Source organism: Suncus etruscus, chromosome 1 (genome assembly GCF_024139225.1).
Source record: "Suncus etruscus isolate mSunEtr1 chromosome 1, mSunEtr1.pri.cur, whole genome shotgun sequence".
Taxonomy (NCBI): Eukaryota; Metazoa; Chordata; class Mammalia; order Eulipotyphla; family Soricidae; genus Suncus; species Suncus etruscus.
The window spans coordinates 135,731,116-135,751,950 of record NC_064848.1 but is presented as its reverse complement, the minus strand read 5'-3'; the positions used below and the strand labels follow the sequence as shown (position 1 = coordinate 135,751,950).

Genomic DNA, 20,835 nt, shown 5'->3' with positions numbered 1-20,835 from the left:
AAAACCTGACAGGAGTCAAATCTCCAAAATTTCTAGACAAGAGTAAATTCTTTTAGCATCACAAATCTTTTGCTGTCTGTGGCAGGTAGGCCAGTGACTTAAGGCATAGAAAGGATGAGATCGTGGTCATATTCTATGTATCTTTATTGGCTTTTCACTCTGGTAAAAAGTGCTCCTAGATCCATTTTCATGAAGGCCTCGGGTGAGGATTATGCAGATATCAGCATATAGGAATCTGATTCTTAGAAAACTAGCTCAGATATCAAGTTTATTTGTGATTTGCTATCATTTTGACATTTAAAGTGTATTTCTAGGTGTCATTTCCATTCAAATATATTTCACATCTATAGATATTTGAATTATAAGGTGCTATGTGTCATATATGTTGTTAAATACTGCTTAGACTTGTCTACATAAATAGAATACAAAGGTTTGTTTGTATGACACTTTGGTATAAACTATTAAAGGAAATAATCTTATTTATAATTTTAATTTATATATAACTAATGTGGCACAATAATAAATCACAAATTTTTATCCATATTTTATAAAGCTTTTAAAATATCAAGGCTTATTAGATTAATTGTGAGATCATTATTCTATGCATATTATTACATTAAGGTACAGATATAAATATTAATGTATAGAAACTAAAGACTAAATTAAAACTTAAAAAATTATAGTCTTGATGTCACATATAATACTTTTAATTTGACACTTCTTCAATTTACAGATATTTTTGTTAATATAAATGTGATAAAATATAAATAAATTACATAATTATTGGTCATATTTATAGGTAAGAAACCATATGATCAGATGTTAGATGACTTGTCTAAAGCTAACATAATTGTGTTAGAATAATTAAATTAACATTATTTATTAAATATATTCTGCTTATCATATCTGTCTGTGAAAATATGATTGTCTTGTGAGTTGAGAAAATGAAAAATATTGCATAAACATTTAATCATACATGCTGATAAATATGTCAAAAAAAAGTTAAGTAGGTTTTGTGAAAGAATGGGGGACCTGAATAAAAATGTATAGTAAGTAAGGGAATAACTTTAGGATTCCTAGTGCGATAGGAGTCATGAAATGAGGAGACAGTGAATGTCAAGACTGTGAGGGAGGACACACATTTTAGAGGATAGAAAAGAGGTAGGACATGGCTGTGTTGAAAGTAGTGGGACAGTTTACAGTTTCCATTTTATTGTAAGTTGCATTAGAAGTTGGGGAATAAAATGATTACCATTAAACAAAGGACTCTGCCTCCCAATGTAGTGACTGTTTCTATCATTTCTATAATTTTTTATCATTTTTCTAGAGATACTCTCATAAAATTCATGTTTTTTTTATTAAATGTTTTCTAATGCTAGAATACCTTGATACTTCTCTCACCTATAGAATTTAAACTTACCCCTCCTTGTTGTGTATTGGTTTGACTACATTCTCCACCAGAATTCCAGTGCTACTGCATTATTTTTAAATATATATATATATAACCTCTTTCTCCAATCTGTTCTCCTTACCTTCTGGTCACCACTATTTTTACTGAGATTATAAATGCGTTTTTTAAAGAGCCCCTTTGCTTTAGTTGTTTAGAACTCACACATGAGTAGAAAGACTTTAAAACAACAACAATAATGTATGCCCTTGACTTTATTATCAACACTTATTTTTTTTTGGCCTTGTTTTCACTCATCAATCTCAGCAGCTATAACTTTATATTGAACATGTATTTTTTAAGATAGTCTAACCATTTTAGAGATAAATTTATGAATATGTTTTAAGACAGAGTAGCAGGGCTGGAGCTGTGGCACAAGCGGTAAGGTGACTGCCTTGCTCATGCTAGCCTAGGATGGACCGCAGTTAGATTCCCGGGCGTTCCATATGGTCCCCCACACCAGGAGCGAGCCTAGAGCCAGGAGTAACCCCTGAGAGTCACCAGTTGTACTCCCCCAAAAGACAAAGTAGCATGTTTACTTTGAAGTTGTTTGCTATAAAATTCCTTCCTCTGCAGATCTTTGTATTAATTTTCCAAAGTTTTGAAGAAATGTTTAGGCCAGACATATCAATGAAGTCATTGACATAATTCTTTTTTTCCTGAAGGACTCTTTTTGTGCCAAATGATATTTTATGGTCACCACTTACAAAACCCTAGGTAAAAAAAATATTGCATATCTAAATCTTTGTGAAATTTAATTTTAAAGAAATTAAATGTATTTTCAAAAAATAAAAGGATTTAGTTTAATTTCAATAATAATTGTTCATCAGCACAAACTTTTTTTATTATTGTCAACTAATTCTATGATGTGCTAGTGACAATAAGTTTCTAGGAGCTTGGAACTCAGCTAGAAGATTTTTATTATATTTTTCTAGAGTCTAACTTTATGCTAGAATATTTCATCACAATAATTTATGGTTAAAATTTAATGGCTGGATTGATAGCACTGTGGATAGGATGCTTGCCTTGCAGATGACTGACCTAGGTTTGATACCTGGCGCCCCATATGGTCTCTCGAGCCTGCCAGGAGCAGGTGTATCCCCTGAGTGCCATCGGGTGTGGCCTAAATAAAATAAAATAAATAAATATATGATGAAAATTAAGCTGGTATCAAAGAGAAGTGACCTGAAGAAATCATACATTTTTGTGGGTATTTTCTCTTATGCACACCTTGTATAAATACAGCATGTAAAGTATTTAGCAATCACTAGGAAGACTTTTTTCCTATATACTAAAGGAAAATTTGAGTGTTTTGAGGATATAGGTATCATCCAAGATCAATTTATTTTTCTCAGAAGTTCATTGTTTCTTTTAGTGCCTCCATCTCTGTTTATGAAGAAACCTTTTCAAAGTCATTACAATACTGGTGCTGCAAAATACTTGGAGCTCTTAAGTTCAAATGGCTGCACTGTTTCAATAAAAAAATTCTGGATTTCTTTTCAAAGTATTTTGTGGAGGGCCAGAGAAATATAGGAGTTAGGAGTTAACTCATTTGACTTAAGTGTTAGTAATGTTTTAATTCCTGGCACCACACATGATTCCCAGAACAGTGCCAAGAGTGATCTCTGAGCACAGAAGCTCCGAGCACCACCTGGTGTGGCCCCTACACAAAACAAACTTATTGGTCATATCCCAGATAGAATGAATTAGAATCACACTTCTTAGGAAGTGGCATATTTGAGACCTGGTTAGGTTTAGATGATTTTATCAGAGTATATTCCACATAAAGGGATCAGTGGCTTTATAATTAAACCCACCTTTCTCATTTATGAGAAGCTACATCAAGAAGGCATTTAGATATCTGTTATCCAAACAAAGCGTCCAGAGAACAAGGCAGATTGTGCTGGTATTGTACGTGCATACTTATATCTCAGTCACTAAAATTATGAAAAACAAGCATATATTTCTTTTTTTTTTTTTGGACCACACCCTGCGATGCTCAGGGGTTACTTCTGGCTGTCTGCTCAGAAATAGCTCCTGGCAGGCATGGACGACCATATGGGACACCGGGATTCGAGCCAACCACCTTTGGTCCTGGATTGGCTGATTGCAAGGCAAATGCCACTGTGCTATCTCTCCGGGCCCAAGCATATATTTCTTAAGCTACACCATCTATGATCTTTAATGAAAATAACACATACCAACCAAGACACAGAGTGTTAGGAAAAACTCCAACTAGCTGGATATAATGGAAGTATTATTTTTTAGGGGGCTATGAGTGAAGATCTGATGTATAAATACAATTGCTCAAAGACTAGTTTTGTCTGATTTTGTGTGTTTGGGGATCATACCCAGCTGTGCTTAAGAATTAGTTCTAAAAAATAAGCAGGAAAGGGGCAGAACAGCAGAAAAGTTTTAGGTGTTAGGTTTAAACTTCCAAATATCTGAATTCTTAATCTAAGTTTGGCTAGCCAAGAGAATGACTCTATAAGACATCTTATGTTTCTGCAGAGTTAACTGAATTTGTTTTGCCATTAAATTTGAGACTATCATATGATCCCCAAGTATACATAAAAACTAACCTCACTTTCTTTAGCTTTCAACATAAAATTGTCAGTTTTCAGAGTTTGAGAAATTCATAAATTATCATTAGATTCTTAAAATTAAAATACACTAAAATGATGCTTAATGTTATTTATGGGATCTGCCACTATGTACCATACGTTGTGGCCTTTGATTTTTGTTTATTTCCATTAGTTGAGAAATATTGCAAAATTCTTGAAATGGGATGCTAATAGAACAAAATTGTTTCCTATAATATGAAGGAACCAAAGTATTTATTATGTTCTGCCTAAATTTTATTAGAAAAATAATCACATAGTTTTGTTATTTTAACAAATCTTATAATAACAATTTAGTATTAAATACCTTTTTGGTTAATATTATTAATAAATCTAATTCCACCATATAAAAATCTCATTTAAACAATAAAAACTATTAAAAAGTAAGAAGTAAATGAAACATTATTTTGATTCAGCTTTATACAACTTTATGGTTATTTCTCAATTTGCCTTGCTTGCTGCTGACCTGGGTTTGACCTCTTGCAAGGCCCCTCCCCACCTCTACCTAGCAGCACTGGGTATGATCCAAACTCCACCTCTCCTAAAGTAGGCTTAAAAATGATAAATAAATTCAAGGTAAAATATACGTTACAAATTGTTAAGGTCAATGAAGGATTTTGAAGGGCATGTGATATGCAACAATGCTCATTTATCCAAAGTAGATAATTGTCATGGTAGGACACAAACTGAAAGGACCATGGCTCTGCTTTCATCAGGGTCTTGGGAGAATGGATATGGTGCATATACCAGCTTCTGGATTAAAGAACAAGAGTAATTTGAGTTCTCATTGTGACACTGCTCCTACTTTGAGGATTATTTTTGATTCTAGTTTGTAGGAACATGGCAAGTGGTTGCACAAAGGGATAAGAAAGATTGCTCCTGGGACGGGGATCAAATCTTATAGGATCAAGGGTCTTGACTTGGATGCCTTGAATTTCAGAGTACTCCTAAAAGATGTAAATATAAACTCTTAAAAAAAAAAAAGTTAAGGGGCCGGAGAGATAGCATGGAGGTAAGGCGTTTGCCTTTCATGCAGGAGGTCATCGGTTCGAATCCCGGCGCCCCATATGGTCCCCTGTGCCTGCCAGGAGCAATTTCTGAGCCTGGAGCCAGGAATAACCCCTGAGCACTGCCAGGTGTGACCCAAAAACCAAAAAAAAAAAAAAAAAAAAAAAAGTTAAAAAATGGGCTTAAAAATTTAAATATAATTATGCAATGGATTATCTTTTATTCATGAACATTGTTCATGTGTAACAACTGCATATGTATGGTTTATGAAGTGTTTTTTTTCAATTATTTAGTTGTCATCTAATAAAATCTATTCAGTTTTTTAAGTTTCAGATTTGCAAGTTATCATTTAAGTAAAAAAGTACAAGCCAGGTCCTGTTCACAGTAATTTGATCATTCTTAAAATGTAGCCTCGTTTCAGTGTTCTGGGACCATTTGTGGCCAAGAACTCTAGATTTGGATTGAGAAATCTGGAAATCAATGATTATTAACTATTTAATTAATAATAAAATATTTAATAAAAACTGGACGAAATTTTTAATGTTTTTAAATTTTAGGCTTTCTACATACTAACTAGTCATAATTGATATTTATGAAATTAGAAAATAATAAATGACTGATTAATTGTTGCTCAGTTTAAAGAAGGTCATATTTGGCTAATCGCTTTTTAAACTCCAATGCAGCAACAGAATGAAGGATTCAGTGGTCATCCCACGCTAGAATGTATTCAAAGACTATCATGGGGAGAAAACAGCTTTTGGGCAAAGTTCTATAGTAGGAAGCTTTTATGGCTCTTTATTTTTAATGATTATACAGCTGACATTGATGTCTTTTTTAATTTACCTACATATGAATAAAAAACGAAGTATCTAATATAATGGGACAGCTCACAGATCATGAAGGCTGAAAATAATTCAGAGTATCTCTTAGTCCCTAACCAGAAGGTAAAAAGGATAATAGGGCATCTTGTATTAACATTTTTTTCTAATGACAATGGTCCAATTGAGATCTCAAGCTATATTTCATAAAGAATCCTTTACATCTGGGACAGATGCCCTTTGAAGTCATTAACAAGGACATACCAAATGCAGTGAATGACCCACACCCTAGAGCCTTGCAGAAACTAAGCCATAATCTGTAACCAGATGCAGCCCTTTCCTGGGGCACAGCATGAGAAGTACAGCCCTTGATATGACATAGCTTATCCTCCCACACAAAGTACCTGTCTCCTGGTCAGCAAATTCACAGAGAGGGGAGAGAGTAAACAGATTGTATTATATAGCTAGGACTTCCTAGGAAATGAATCCACAAAATTTCAGAGTATGTTTTATTGATTGATTTGTTATGTCATTGCTTTCAAACCTGTGCACTTAGGATATAATCATAAAACTCTTTTTTTTTTAAATCCACAGACAACACTAAAGCAGTGATTGAAACAAGCTTTGCAACATTTCCTTGTTATTAATTCATGCAGACAGTCTGCCACAAGAGAGCATATGAGTGATGAGGGATGAACACTGGTTATCCCAATATAGAAAATGATAATAAGGGTGATAAAGATATTTCTTTTGGGGGGGGGGTTGGGGCCACACCTGGTGACTCTCAGGAGTTACCCCTGGCTATGCACTCATAAATCACTCCTGGCTTGGGGGACCCTATGGGATGCCGGGGGGATCAAACCAAGTTTCATCCTATGTTAGAGCATGCAAGGCAGATGCCCTACTGCTTGTGCCACCACTCCAGCCCCAAAATGATATTTCTTTTTAAGATTTTTTATTTAAACAATTGTGATTTAGAAAGTTATTTATTCTTAAGTTTTAGACATACAATGTTTCAGGAACAATTCTATCACCAGTTATTCTGCTATAGGTAGTCTTGACAATAACCCAATAGCTTGTTGTCACATTTACTTGAGAAAGAGAGAGAGAGAGAGACAGAGACAGAGAGACAGAGAGAGAGAAAGAATGTGTGTGTGTCATGTGAGGGGTAAGGGAGAATGGATACAACATGACATTAAAGAATATAATGAACTGATTTCTAAGAATTGATATCCTTGGGAAAAGTGCCAGAATGTCTTGAAGTAGAAGGAGGAATGCTAGAGAAATTGTGGGTGAACTAAGTTCCCTAATTACAAAGTAATGACAATGTTGTTTGGAGATCTATGGGTATGATACCAGTCATAATTAGCAACTGGTTGAATGACTTCATAAACTGCCACAATCTTTAAATGTTTAAGTCTATGGATTTTTATAGCAGTATATGTATGTGTTCAGTTGTATGTGACAGATCTCTAACCTATGTTTTTCTTATATTTTCCATTTAGTGGTTGGATCTCATAATTTTAGATGAAGATAAGAATAAATTTCCAGATGAGAGTGGTGGCAAACTCAAAACTGGAGTTTGCTTGTTTGTTTAAGCTCTCTATCCCATAGTTTTCAGTTTAAAATGCTGTATAACAGAGACTCTAAAGAATAAGTAATTTTGTTTTGAACAAATGGAATATATGTGGCAGGAGTATAGTGCGCTTCACTGACTATACAGTGTACTACTGGCCCTATTATCTTTGGTCTCAGTTTTTGACAGGCACATGGCTGCTGCACATTGCAGATGAATTCAGTATCTTCTCTTCTAAATATTCAAATTATAGCATTAGTTAGAGGAATCCATTTTGTTATTTAAATGCAGAGACCTGAATGAGATGTTCTGTGAATATAACATACTCTTGGATCTCAAAGCCGCACAGCGAGAAAAGAATGTGTGACATCTTATTAATATTTCTATATTTACATGTTGAACTGGTATAATTTGGATGCATTGGGTTGAATAAAACTGCTTGCTAAAACAAATTTCACCTCTTTACTTCGGCTAGTGGAAACCTCTCAAATTATATCTGTGGTCCTATTATATCTGTTGGTGGTGTTACTGCTATCTGATAATCTAGACTCTATATTAATATGTAGCATTGTTATAAAAGAGAAGAATGGATGAAGGGGACATTTGTAATTCTGTTTATTATAGAGGAAGTATTTCACAAACTTGAGCTTTTTATGCTTGCTCAGTGTATACTGACATCATAGATAATTGAACTACTGTGTTTGCTCCAGAATATACCAGACTTGAGTGATGGATAAACTCAAGAGAGTGACATAGTGTATCCAAATTTTTATCTATATAAATTAAAGAAACATCATCAGCAATGTATTAATTAATAAAAGAAACTTAATTTTGTAGTCAGCTCAATAAGTATCAATTATGTTATGTGGCCATCATAAAATCTAATGTAATCTTAGTCTGAATTAATACAGATAATGTTCTCAACTTAGTGTACTTCTTGAGTTTATATATCTAAAAATTTAATATTTTGGTAGACTGGGGAAAGATATTTCTGACTGATAAAGTAACTCATATTTCATAAAGGATAAACTATAGGGAAATTGTAAAATTAGTTGATGGTATATGTTGAGCTAATGATTTTAGGATATTTTAAATACAATTGTATATACACACATGAAATTAAGAGAGAAATATGCTGAATATATCATGATAATTATCTTTATCTCAATGGTAAGAATTGTATAGACATAAATAATTTTTTCATGGAGAGAGCATAATTAGAAATGGAGTACTGTGAAGTTTAGAAAAGGGGTACCAGATAAAGATACAGGAAAAGGGGCTGGAAAACACCCAGAAAGATTAGAGATAAATCAGACCAGTTTGGTGTATTGTCGCTGAAAGCCTGTCAGGGAGGGGTATTCTCAGCAATGTCGAGGCCACCATATGGTCCAAGAGTACAGGATGACAAATTTTCTTTTAAAGTAAACATCTAGAAAGTGCTTGGTGTCCTTGCCAAGAGCAATTGCAATAGAATGATGGGGACTGAAGTCAGTGGGAAGTAGATTGAGAAGCAAGAAAGGAAAGATAAAGTGAGGCCAGTAAAAGAAAAATAATTCTTAGAAGTTTTTCTGTAACATATTGGTCTCATGAATCTTTTGAGATGATGCCCTAAGAAGGACATAATATCATTTCTGTGATGTTACTACTAAAAATGCAAGAATTTTTAAAATTACAACCATGAGAGTATATCAGACCCACCCAGACTGAAGGGCATTCTACAAAATAACTGATTAGTTTTCCAAAAAGTATGAAGATTATGATCAAGGAAAACGAAGGATTAAAAAGTAAATAAGGAGAATAATCATCAAATGGCATCCACAACAGACAAATAACCTGAGTGGAAGTGAAATTATCTGTAGTTTAATACGATAGTACCCAATGATGAATCTATGTGTAATAGTTATATAATAGACTAACATTAAGGAATGATGAGTGAGAGGCATATGGAAATAATTTTATAGTACTTTTTAAAATTTTTTGTAGTCTAATTTAGTGAAGAAATGTTATGAAAGTGAAAATGATTGAAAATCTTTCATAAAAGCTTGCCATCTGCTGGAGGTGCTGAGTGTTTTGTGAGAAATTTTTTCATTCTTTCCATGAAAGAAATGTTTGCTTTTGTCAGGCTTGTTCCTCTTTTACAGCTGACTAAAGTAGCCATGAATGAGGTTCAACAAGATCCCACAGCAATAAGGAGCGGACCTGACATTTGAGGTTTATTACTTAGGGCACCTTATGACATAGTCTCTTCAAAATGGGAGATAGGAGTATTAAATTCTTACAGTATAGATGCTGATAAATAAGAAGATACTGAAAATCATAGAATAGGAAAAGAATATATGATCAAGAATATGGGAAAAACGGAGTTGGACCTGAGAAAGGACAATGAATCAATGAAGATGCGTAAAGATTTCTACAAAGTCTGCAAACTATATTCAAGCTATATCCAAGCTTGTAGGTTATATTGTGTTAAGGGAGATTTTCAGTTTTAGATTCTTTGTTGCAAGCAGAGGACACAAGTCAGGAGGGAGGTAGCAAGGCTGGTAATCTGAGATAGTTAAAAAGTTTTTAGAGAACCAGGTGGAAAAAAATGATTGGCCTAGTCATGGATATCCATGAAGTGTTGGCTAGTGTGTCCCAAAGAGCCAGGGAAACCATTTTACCATTGTTCTCTATTGATATTATACCATTAAATTGCCTTTCTCTAATAGCAGGTATGTTCATGCATTTTTCATACAGCCATTGATTGTTTTTATTTCTCCTTTTTATATATTTAATTTTTCACTAGAAATTTTATTTCATTAGTTTGGAAGAAGAATATATTTTAAGGATACAAGTTATATAGCCAATATCTATATTTCACATATTTTCTTTGTTTTCTGGTTTGTATCTTTATTTTACTTCTTATGGCATTACATTTGAACCACTTATTGATCCACATTGTTCAGAAGAGAATCCATTAGCTACAAGTGATTATTATATTTAAATTTAATTTAAATTGTATTTCAATTAATTTAAGTGTAATAAAATAGAAGTTTCAGTACTGCAGGAGTACTTACTAAAATTTTTGTGTTTGTTACCTGTCTGTATCTATGGACCACTCTATAGAATACTGTAGTTATGGAATTTTTCCATTAATGCTGAAATTTCACTGTACAATACTGGTATACATTTTTATAGAAATATAGAAAACACATTACTATCACCTTGATTGATATATGTGTCTGGAAACATACATAGATTTAATCATACTATGTTACTTCCCAACATTATATAAGTGTGAACTTTTTTTTCTTCTATGGTACTTTTATATTAGTATGAAATATTTGCATATGTTTATATATAAATAACAGTATTTCTATGTTAAAATACGCTGACATTGTTAATATAACTAGAACATAAATTGTAACAAGATTTAAAGTCTAACTCATTTTCACTTCAAAATCTTTATTGCAAATTTTAATAAAGTTGAGATAACATAATTATCATTTAATGAATATTAAAATATATATACTTTATTTATTTGATATCAGTTATAATAACTTGCCAGTTATAAGCAATATTAACTCAGTGAATATTGAGGAGATATTGTAATACTAAGACATAACTCATGGTTTAGTAAGGAAGGTAATAAATAATATTTATAACAGTATATTAATTTATTCATAGGAATATGAAAAATTTTGACATAGTTGCAAAGGGTATTAAAGTAAAATATGTATATGGAAAGCTATGAGGAGATCATTGTTAATGTGATGGGGCATTCTGGTTTTTTGGGCCACACCCTTTTGATGCTCAGGGGTTACTCCTGGCTAATCACTCAGAAAATGCCCCTGGCTTGGAGGGACCATATGGAACGCTGGGGGATTGAACCATGGTCTTTCCTGGCTAGTGCTTGCAAGGCAGACACCTTACCTCTAGTGCCACCTCACCGGCCCATGATGGGGCTTCTATGCATGTGTGTGTTTGTGTGTATAAAAGAGAAGGAAGAAGAAAGAGTAAGAAGGAGGAGGATGGGAAAGAGGAAGTGAAATAAAGAGAAAATGTGAAAATGAGTTAAACTAAAATATCAATTTTTAGGTGTATTCTCTGTTGATTTTAGTATGTCAATGTACTAAGAATTATTTTCTGAAAGGATAGACCTTCTGGCTATTCAGTTAAGAATCATAACTGAGTAGATGGACCTAAAAGCATGAAGATCCATCTGATCTTTACCCTATGATAACTCATCTAAGAACCATGGAGGGCTTGAACTAAGGTTTAAAGAAGTGTGGTGAATAAGAAAAGCATTTAGAATGTGGATGTGACAGGAGTTATTAGTAACTAGATGAATTTTGTGACTAAGTGATATTCTAAGATATTCTTGTAAAATAATTTAAAATATGCCTCAAATTTTTTGAGAATAAACATTCCCTTATATGTAAGCTAAGTATACATTTAATTGTCATTACAATTTTCTCCTCAGAATTCTTAAGAGCTGTATACTTTTCCCTTCAGCTTAACTGTAGGTAGAAATTAAGAAGATATTAAGACTTAAGAATAAATGTGCTTACTTAGGTTCATTATAAGATTTACTTTGACGATCTATGAAAATTTTAAACTTTTAAAATTTTAAATGTATGATGCAGAACATTTTCTTTCCTGCAGAATTTCTTTGAATCAAAATAGTCAAGAAAAATGGAATTATTATAGATGTAAGATTTGACATTTGAAAGTTGTGTTGGCAGTGGGACCTCACGGTTTAATAACAAGAAAAATTACTTTGACATTTTTTTCATTTATATCTTCTGGTTTTCTTTCCTGGAAGATATTTATCAGAAGAGTTGACTTTATTCACTTCTAAAACTCCTGAGTTTAGAAGGAAAGGATCTCATTTAGATGCTAGTTTTATTTATTTATTTTATTTCTTTATTTCTTTATTTTTGGGTTTGGGGCCACACCCGGTGATGCTCAGGAGTCACTCCTAGCTATGTGCTCAGAAATTGCTCCTGACTTGGGGACCATATAGGACTCTGGGAATCAAACCAAGGACCATCCTGGGTCAGCCGCGTGCAAGGCAAATGCCCTATCGCTGTGCTATGGCTCCAGCCCCTAGTTTGTTTTTTGTTTTAACAGTTGAAAATAATATCTCTGTTAAGGTACTTGATTAATACACTTTTAAATTAAGAATTTAAAATGTAGAACTGAGTAAGGCATTTGTCTTGCATGCAGCTAAATGGAGCTAAACAAGACAATCCCTGGAACTCCACATGGTCTCTTGAGCCTTGCCAGGAGTGATCCCTTAGTGCAGAGCCAGGAATAAGCCTTGGACACTGCTGAGTGTAGCCCCAAACCAGAAATAAACAAGAAAGAAGAAGTAAATATATTATTGTTTATAGATTTATTTCTTTATCATGATATTTTTCCTGGTTCATAAACAAGTTTAATGATCTGTTTCATTTCATACTTGCAACTATTTTGAGACAATTAAAGATTGTTATTCACTCTTTTAATTGCCTGGTTCTGTTTTTCATTTTATAGGCTCAGATATTTGTAGATGCTGTAACATTTGCTATATATATTTTGTTTGTTTGTTTTGGTTTGGTTTTTGGGCCACACCCGGTGACACTCAGAAATTACTCCTGGCTATGAACTCAGAAAATGCATCTGGTTTGGGGGACTATATGGGATGCAGGGGGATCAAACCATCATCTGTCCTAGGCTAGTGCAGGCAAGGCAGATGCCTTACTGCTAGCGCCACTGCTCCAGCCCCTTAAATTTTTTTAATGGGGGAAATTAAGTTAAAGAGAACAGAAAGAAGAGAGAACATCTAATAAAGTAACCAAAATAAAATAAATCTTAGGTATTTTCCCTTTATTCTTTGAAAAGGACACGTTACTTACCTTTATGAAATTACATTTTTTCATTGAAGTAAGTTATTGACTCATAAAAAAGGGACAGTTAAAAAACCTCTCCTTTCTACACTCCCCTCAAATGTTTGCTTCTGAAAATCAATTGCTTAAAAATGATGATGGCAAAAGTGGTCAGGATGTGCTTAGAGGATGACAAATGATCAGGAAGGACTTTTCCTAAATATGCAACCTGCAGGATATTTTCTCAATTTACGGGTAACTGTACATCAATAATTGTAGTAAATATATAAAATCTTGCAAATGAATCTGACAATTAGAATTTATTATTCCTTAGGTACAATATTTATGAGGGAACTGGTATTTTGAAAATGTGACTATTTATGGCAATGTTCAAGTTAATCTTCATACATATTCTCCATTATTTCTGCTACCATTTTTATTGTGTTAAAATGAATTAAGAAGGGTCAGAGGTCTACTTCAAAGGGCTGAAGTATGTGCTTTACATGTAGTAGTGATGATGGCTTCTTGCACTTGTGCTTTCTGCAGTATTGTTATAATTGGATAATGATAAAGTCACAGATTGATTTGTTTACGATATTTCCACTTGTAATGAAGCTCACCACAAAGAGTGATGAGGGTAGTTAGAGAGATGACTGCACTAACTATCATGACAATGTTAATGAGTGAGAGTAGAATGCCCATCTCGATTATAGGCAGGGGTGGGCAAGTAGTTGGGGGGCATTGGGGGTGAGAATGTTGCACTGGTGAAGGGGGATGTTCTGTCTATGACTGAAACCCAACTACAATCATACTTGTAATCATGGTGCTTAAATAAATATTAAAAAAAAGAAAAAATATTTCCACTTGTAAGTGCCAATTAAAATGTCATTGAGTACAATTCCTTAAGGTCTCATTTATTATGTAGAAACTGCTCAGTGTTTTTTATTAAGGAATCTGATCATGGATGACATTTATGATAATCAAAAAATAAGGAAAAGGCTATTGTTTGCAAAAACCTAAGAATGATATTAATTGTGATTACTTATCTAAGCAATTATAATAAAATGGAGGAATATATTTTATAAGTTAATAATAAAGACCATAAACAATAAATGAAAAATGTTATGACAAGAATACTAACAAGAATTCCACAGGGTTTTCATTTATGTCTTAAATTAAAGTTGTGCTCTGAGATCAATTCCTTTCTGAAGGTTACCTGTCTACATCTGAAGGCTGGCTGTTCCTATATATGCTCTGAAAATGTTCATAATTAAGATAACCTATTGGAGTATACTAAAATATTTAATTGCTTATATAGTTGTAAAATAAAAACAAAAATGAACTACCTGAAATTTCACCCACTCTTTTCCTTGTGATTCTCTCTTAAGAATCTTTAGTGCAGATTAAATAAAAAATATATATAAAAAATAAAAATAAAACATGTCTATGTCTATTTAAATAGTTGGAATCCTCTGATTAAACATCATATATTTCTTTAGGAAGATTTTTCAGGAAAGAAATACTGAATTTATTTGTAAAAAGTTTGGGCATATTTCATGAGCCCATTTCAATATTTCTATCTTTGTATAGCAAGTAAGAATTTATTATAGCGGTCCCTGTATGAATGAGTCTTAATTTTCCAGAAGTCATGCACATTGAGGAACCTTGTAACTCTCAAGGATTGGAGAAACAATTTTGGCTTCCAAAGGAGCTTCATGGGCCTTTAAAATTCTGGTTAATTTTAATTTAAGGATGTTAGAGATTCTTTGACTTTCTAGATAGATTTAGTGGTGCAATGTAGCTTTTGAGCAAAGATAATGCCTTCTCTACTGCTTCTCATAAAGCACATGCCTTGGTTACTTATATAGACATTTGGAATGCCCCAGGTTAGAAAGAATAATCAAGGAGATTTTGAGTGACTGTGAAGGCTGTAGCTTTCCAGCAGGAAAAGTTTCAACTAATGCTAAAAATAGAAATACATTAAGTAGAATATATTCAAATCTCAGGAGAATGGAAACTGGATAAAACCCATCTGACAGTGTTTAAAGGGCTTTGAGGCTTTGTTTCTGGGCCATATGCCACCTTTACAGTATTTCTGGATTGTGTTGTTGACAGATGACTCCTGATCTGAAAATAGCATCAGTTGCCTATACAGCTTTTCCTCAGCAATCTTGATTTAAGATAATAAGATTTGTCTCTACCATGATGAATAGTCTTACCGAGAACTTTAGCTAATATCCATCTGAAAATATTGTGTGTGCCCAGTATCCTTATTGATAGTGGCAGCGGTAATCAGAGTAAAAGGCACAATTGGTTCTTTTCTGTTCTTCCTTTTTAGAGAATTAACACTGATATTTCATAATAGCCTCTTTGAATCTCTTAAGATATTTATCCTTTGAGGAATTAATTAGGATCAGAACCTTTAGCAAGGTTGATGCTTCGTAGAAGGATCTGTTACAGCATTTTCTTATTGTTTTTGTTAGTTCTTAGGCATCAGTCTCAGTGTTTATAATAGCACTTTTTGTTGGAAACAACTAAAAGGTCCTTTACTAGTGTTCAGTTATCAATGAAAGTTCTAACAGAGTTAAGAACTACCTTCAGTTCTAAAGCACTCAAACATTATGCAGTACTCCAAAAGTATGCCTGATCTCTGTGTCTGTGTTTTTTTCTGATATTTGGCTGAATGACAATCTCTAGTAAGAAAAATATGTTCTGTCACTTGAACTTAATTTATTTCAGCTAGTAGTCTAAAAGAGAATTTCATTAGTGATAGCATATTCTGACCAATAACTGCCAGTTTTCATTTTGAGATATAACCATCAACAAATAATGTTGGGTCAGAGAGTATGGTATAAAAATTCCCTAGCTTAATAAATTAATAATAAAGTTTCTCTTTAGGAGGACTATAACTATGGTAAGATTAGTTGCAAGAATGAATAGTATTGTGTAAAAGAAAGTAAGATAATCCCATGAGTTTACTGATTAAAAAAAAATCTTAACTTTCAGCAAATGATAGTGTCTTTATTGTGTGAAAAACCTGAAAGAATCCTAGAAGTAAGTCAGCCAAATCAGTGATGTGTTTTACAGTTCAGATGGTTCTCCAAGATGAGGAGTGTTAGAGCTTGAAACCAGTAGAAAGGAGTGGTTGTGGTAGGCAGTGGGTTGGTGATGCTTTCATAAAGCTCAACTAGTTGAGGCCACTCATAAACAAATAGATAAAAAAGCTTTTGAAATGCACCCATGTCAAAAGAAGGAGGCTTTTAAATATTTTTCTTTAGGTGATAGAACATCTGCTTACATCTGGCTTCTCAGTAAGAATATTTATCACTGAGTGTTTTATCAAGCCACTAATTCTTATAAAAGTTATACACATGGGGCTGGAGAGATAGCATGGAGGTAAGGCTTTTTTGCCTTGCATGCAGAAGGACGGTGGTTCTAACCCTGGCATCCCATATGGTCCCCCGAGCCTGTCAGGAGTGATTTCTGAGCATAGAGCCAGGAGTAATCCCTGAGATTGCTGGGTGTTACCCCAAAACAAAAACAAACAAACAAACAAAAATAGTTAATCACTTATACATACCATTTATGAAACCTAGATATTTTTTACATTGTGACATTGAGAGAATGTTGAGGTAAATTTGAATAGTCTGTTTTTTGGGTTAATGTGTTTTCTATATCTAAATTCACTCATTTCTCCACATCTTGGAAAAACGTCATTTATGTCATTTAATTTAAAATCTTATGTCCAACTACTAAGGTTGAGAGCAAGTAAAACTAATCCATTTTATTGGCTCAATTGTTCTCTAAATAAAAGTAGATCATCATCTGCATACTACACCATTACTTAATTACTAAATGAATTTAAATCTCTTATGTCTTTGTTGAGAATTTAGGGATATGGGTGAAGCATTTGGTGAGCTCAAAGGTATAGACTGTCCGGGTGCTTTGTTGTCTCTTCCCTGAGGAATAAAGACAAGTGTTGATTTTGACTTTAATGGTCTAAGAGACATTGAAAATGATGAGGTGAAGTTCCTCCACAGAATAAGTAATTTGGCTTGCAGTTCAGGATAAGATGTCATTTGGACTAGGTACTACTGAAAAGCAGTGGATAATAATTTTGTTGATGGCTTTGAGTGCTTGAACAAGTCAAAATTTTTTCTTGGTCTATGCATCCATGGACAGAACAACTATTAGGCTAATGTTGTGTATGAAAAGACCACGGGATGCTAAACTTTTTGTTTATTTACATTTTACTTGGGGGGGGGCACATCTGGTGGTGTTAGGGCTTACTCAGGGATAACTTCTGATCTGCCCCAGAGACCATTATGGGGTGCCAGGGATTGAATTATAGTTCATATGCAAGGCCAGTGCCCAACTCCCTGTTCTAGTCCAAGGAAGTAAGATTTTTTTTTATTTTTATTTATTTTTTTTTGGTTTTTGGGCCACACCTGGCAGTGCTCAGGGGTTACTCCTGGCTGTCTGCTCAGAAATAGCTCCTGGCAGGCATGGGGGACCATATGGGACACCGGGATTCGAACCAACTACCTTTGGTCCTGGATCAGCTGCTTGCAAGGCAAACACCACTGTGCTAAGATTTTTATCTATAGGTTAAAGGCCTTTTCTCTGGTTTCAAGGGATATTGAAAAAAATTATTTAGTTCTCGCATTGGCACACATATACTAAAATTGGAATGATACAGAGAAGATTAGCATGGCTTCTGTGCAAGGATGACATGCAAATTAGTGAAGCACTCCATTAAAAAAATATTATGTAACTTGGGATAATGTAATTTTATGTAACTTCTTTAACTTTAATGATTGTTCTCTTGTAAATTTTTCTACCTACAGCAAAATTTTGACATAAGAAAGTGTCAAGTATAAGACAGTGGTAGGAAAAGTAATAGGATAAGAAAGATGGCCATATGTTACTTTGTTATGTTACATGACAAGGAAAATAAAAAACTTTATTGATTATTAACCAACTGACAAGGGGGTTAGCTAAGATCATTCAGATGAACCATGTGCAATCACATGACTCCTTATGAGTAGAGAATAAAGATAGACGTTAAGGGCATAAAAAGAGGCGAGGTTTCTCTTTTTGAAGGTGTAGCCATATCAAGGAGTAGAGATGACATTTAGAAGTTGGATAAAGCAAGATAATGGATTCTCCCCAGAATCATTGGAAGAATGTAATTACCTTAATGATTGTTGCTTTGGTTTTCATTTATTATTGAAATTTTATTTTCAAAGCATCTTTCTATTATATTTGAATAGCCAGTATAAACAAACATAATTACTTTTTTGGCATTTACATGTGTTACAATTGCAGACAAAATACACGAAATTTATAGATTATTAAAAATGCCACCATATGTCTTGTTCTTGTTCTTCTTTTTCTTCTTGTTCTTCTTGTTTTTGTTCTTTTCTTCTTTCTCTTCTTGTTCTTCTCTCCTCTTCTTTTTCCTCCTCCTCCTCCTCCTATTTCTCTTCTTTAGTTCTTCTTGTTGTTCCTCTTTGTCTTTCATTTCTCTTTTTCTTCTTCTCTTCTTCATCTTTTTCTTTGTCTTCTCCTTCTCTTTTCTTGTTTTTCTCCTCCTCTGCCTTTCCCCCCACTTCTTTTTCTCTTACTTCTCCCTTTCCCTTTGAAGTGGTTAAGCAGTATTAAAAAGTTTTGATATTTATAATTGCAGCTAATTTATCTTAAGTGCTCAGAGATAAGGTAGCATATTGTGCCCTGTTATTTTCCACAGAGCATGCTCACTCTCTGAAAAGGATGTTTTTCTTTGACTTGTTTCTTTTGTGAAATGGGGCAATTCCCCTCCCCCACTGTTTCTTTCTATTTACACTATAAACAGGAAATCAGTGAGAAAGTTTCCTGCTGTGAATATTTTCTCCTTTTGTGGCAAACCCTTCAAAACTATAGACTGTTGAATCCAGGTAAAGTAGTATTCTTTGTTCTAATTTTAGTTTATAATTTCACCACCCACCCCCTGCTACATACTAATACCTACATTGACATAATGAAATATAAGATTGCTGTTATTACCAATAACATTTTTGGAGGCCAAACCTAGCTGTACTCAAGGGTTACTCCTGGCTCTTCTCTTCTAGGAATGCTCAGGGAACTATATGGAATCCCAGAGATTGAACCCAGGTTGGCATGCAAACCACATGCAACTCAAACACCCTATCTTCTCTAGCCCTACCAGTAACATTTTTAACTTTCACATGTTGCTGGAGATATTTTCTAATATATTCTGAAAATTCCCTAAAGTTGAATTTTTCTGTTTGCATTATTGAATTATAGACCAGTAAATTTTTATTGGAAATGTTTAGATTTGACTTTATGAAGCATTATACTACACTTCCATATTTTTATTTGACTTCCAGGTTTATTTGGGAAAAGCTTTTGGGTCTATTTAATCAGGTTTTTTTCATTGAGGATTTGGCATATGAAGTCTCATCTAACATTTAAATTGATTCATTTCAAGGGACTATGAATTGTGTTTATACAAAAAGATTTAAATTAGGATGGCTGAGGTTGTCTGTATTTGGGGAAATCTTTAATTACTGCTTTTAATTCAGTTCATATTGGAAATTGAATCTCTGGATTTACCTGTAAACTTGGTTCCAAAAGGAAGAGATCTTTAGAGGGAATTGACATTTGGGGGTGGGGGGGGTTCTGAAAAGCATTTCAATAGTTTAATGGTCTTGATAAAGGAAGAGAAAGGAATAGATGAACAAAGAGTAAAAGGAAAGAAAAACTAATAAGATATCATTTAAAAACATCTGCATACCAATCAAGAAATGCTGTCCTTTGAGCCCAAGAAATTTTATTAGTTTTTTTCCCTTAGGCATCTCTTAAATGAACAATTTTCTTCAAGTCAAATACTCTTTAAGAGTGGGTTCTGAAGGCTCAAATAGACTTCGGCAAAATTATTCCACTTAAAGATATATGTCCAAGAATTAGGGCTGTAATAAGTGTACATAAACAAGCAGAGTCTTTTTGTTTGTTTGTTTGTTTGTTTGTTTTCCGGAAGAGTAGATTTAGGCTTGATGATCCTGGAGGACCATACAATGATTGACCAAATTAGTGTGTTTCTAAGTTTATATGTTTAAAGTCCCAACCTATTGACCATCCACCGAAGCAGACCTGGAATCTTAATGACCATGCAAGACAAAAAAGTTAACACTCTTCTCTCAGTCAATATCAGACATATAGGACAAAAGTTTTAAATGCAAATGAAACCATTACCAATGTTGTTCCACAGCAAAGTTCATCTACTTGTAAGCTTGCTTGATGAAAACTTTTAGTTTCAATAGACTGTATTAAGGCTCAGACAACAGGTTTATAGGTCTTGTTCCTACCACTTGACTCTTTCAGTGTTCTGTTGAATAATGTTACTGTACTCAACACATTTAAACACTACAATAAGAACAACAACGACAAAAACAACCCAAAAGAAAGCAAAGAGGGGTTCAAAGAAATAGCTTTTTTAAACAAACTGGAACCTATA

At 33.7% G+C, this 20,835-nt stretch overlaps 1 protein-coding gene and 1 non-coding gene across 3 annotated transcripts in view; both read left to right on the top strand.

Moving 5' to 3' along the window:
- GRM8 (glutamate metabotropic receptor 8) overlaps positions 1–20,835 on the top strand; it is a 971,850-nt gene that overhangs the window by 587,639 nt on the left and 363,376 nt on the right. The window lies entirely within an intron of this gene.
- LOC126028564 (U6 spliceosomal RNA) lies at positions 17,976–18,081 on the top strand. The gene has a single exon (XR_007502446.1). It is a non-coding gene; the product is annotated as a U6 spliceosomal RNA (small nuclear RNA).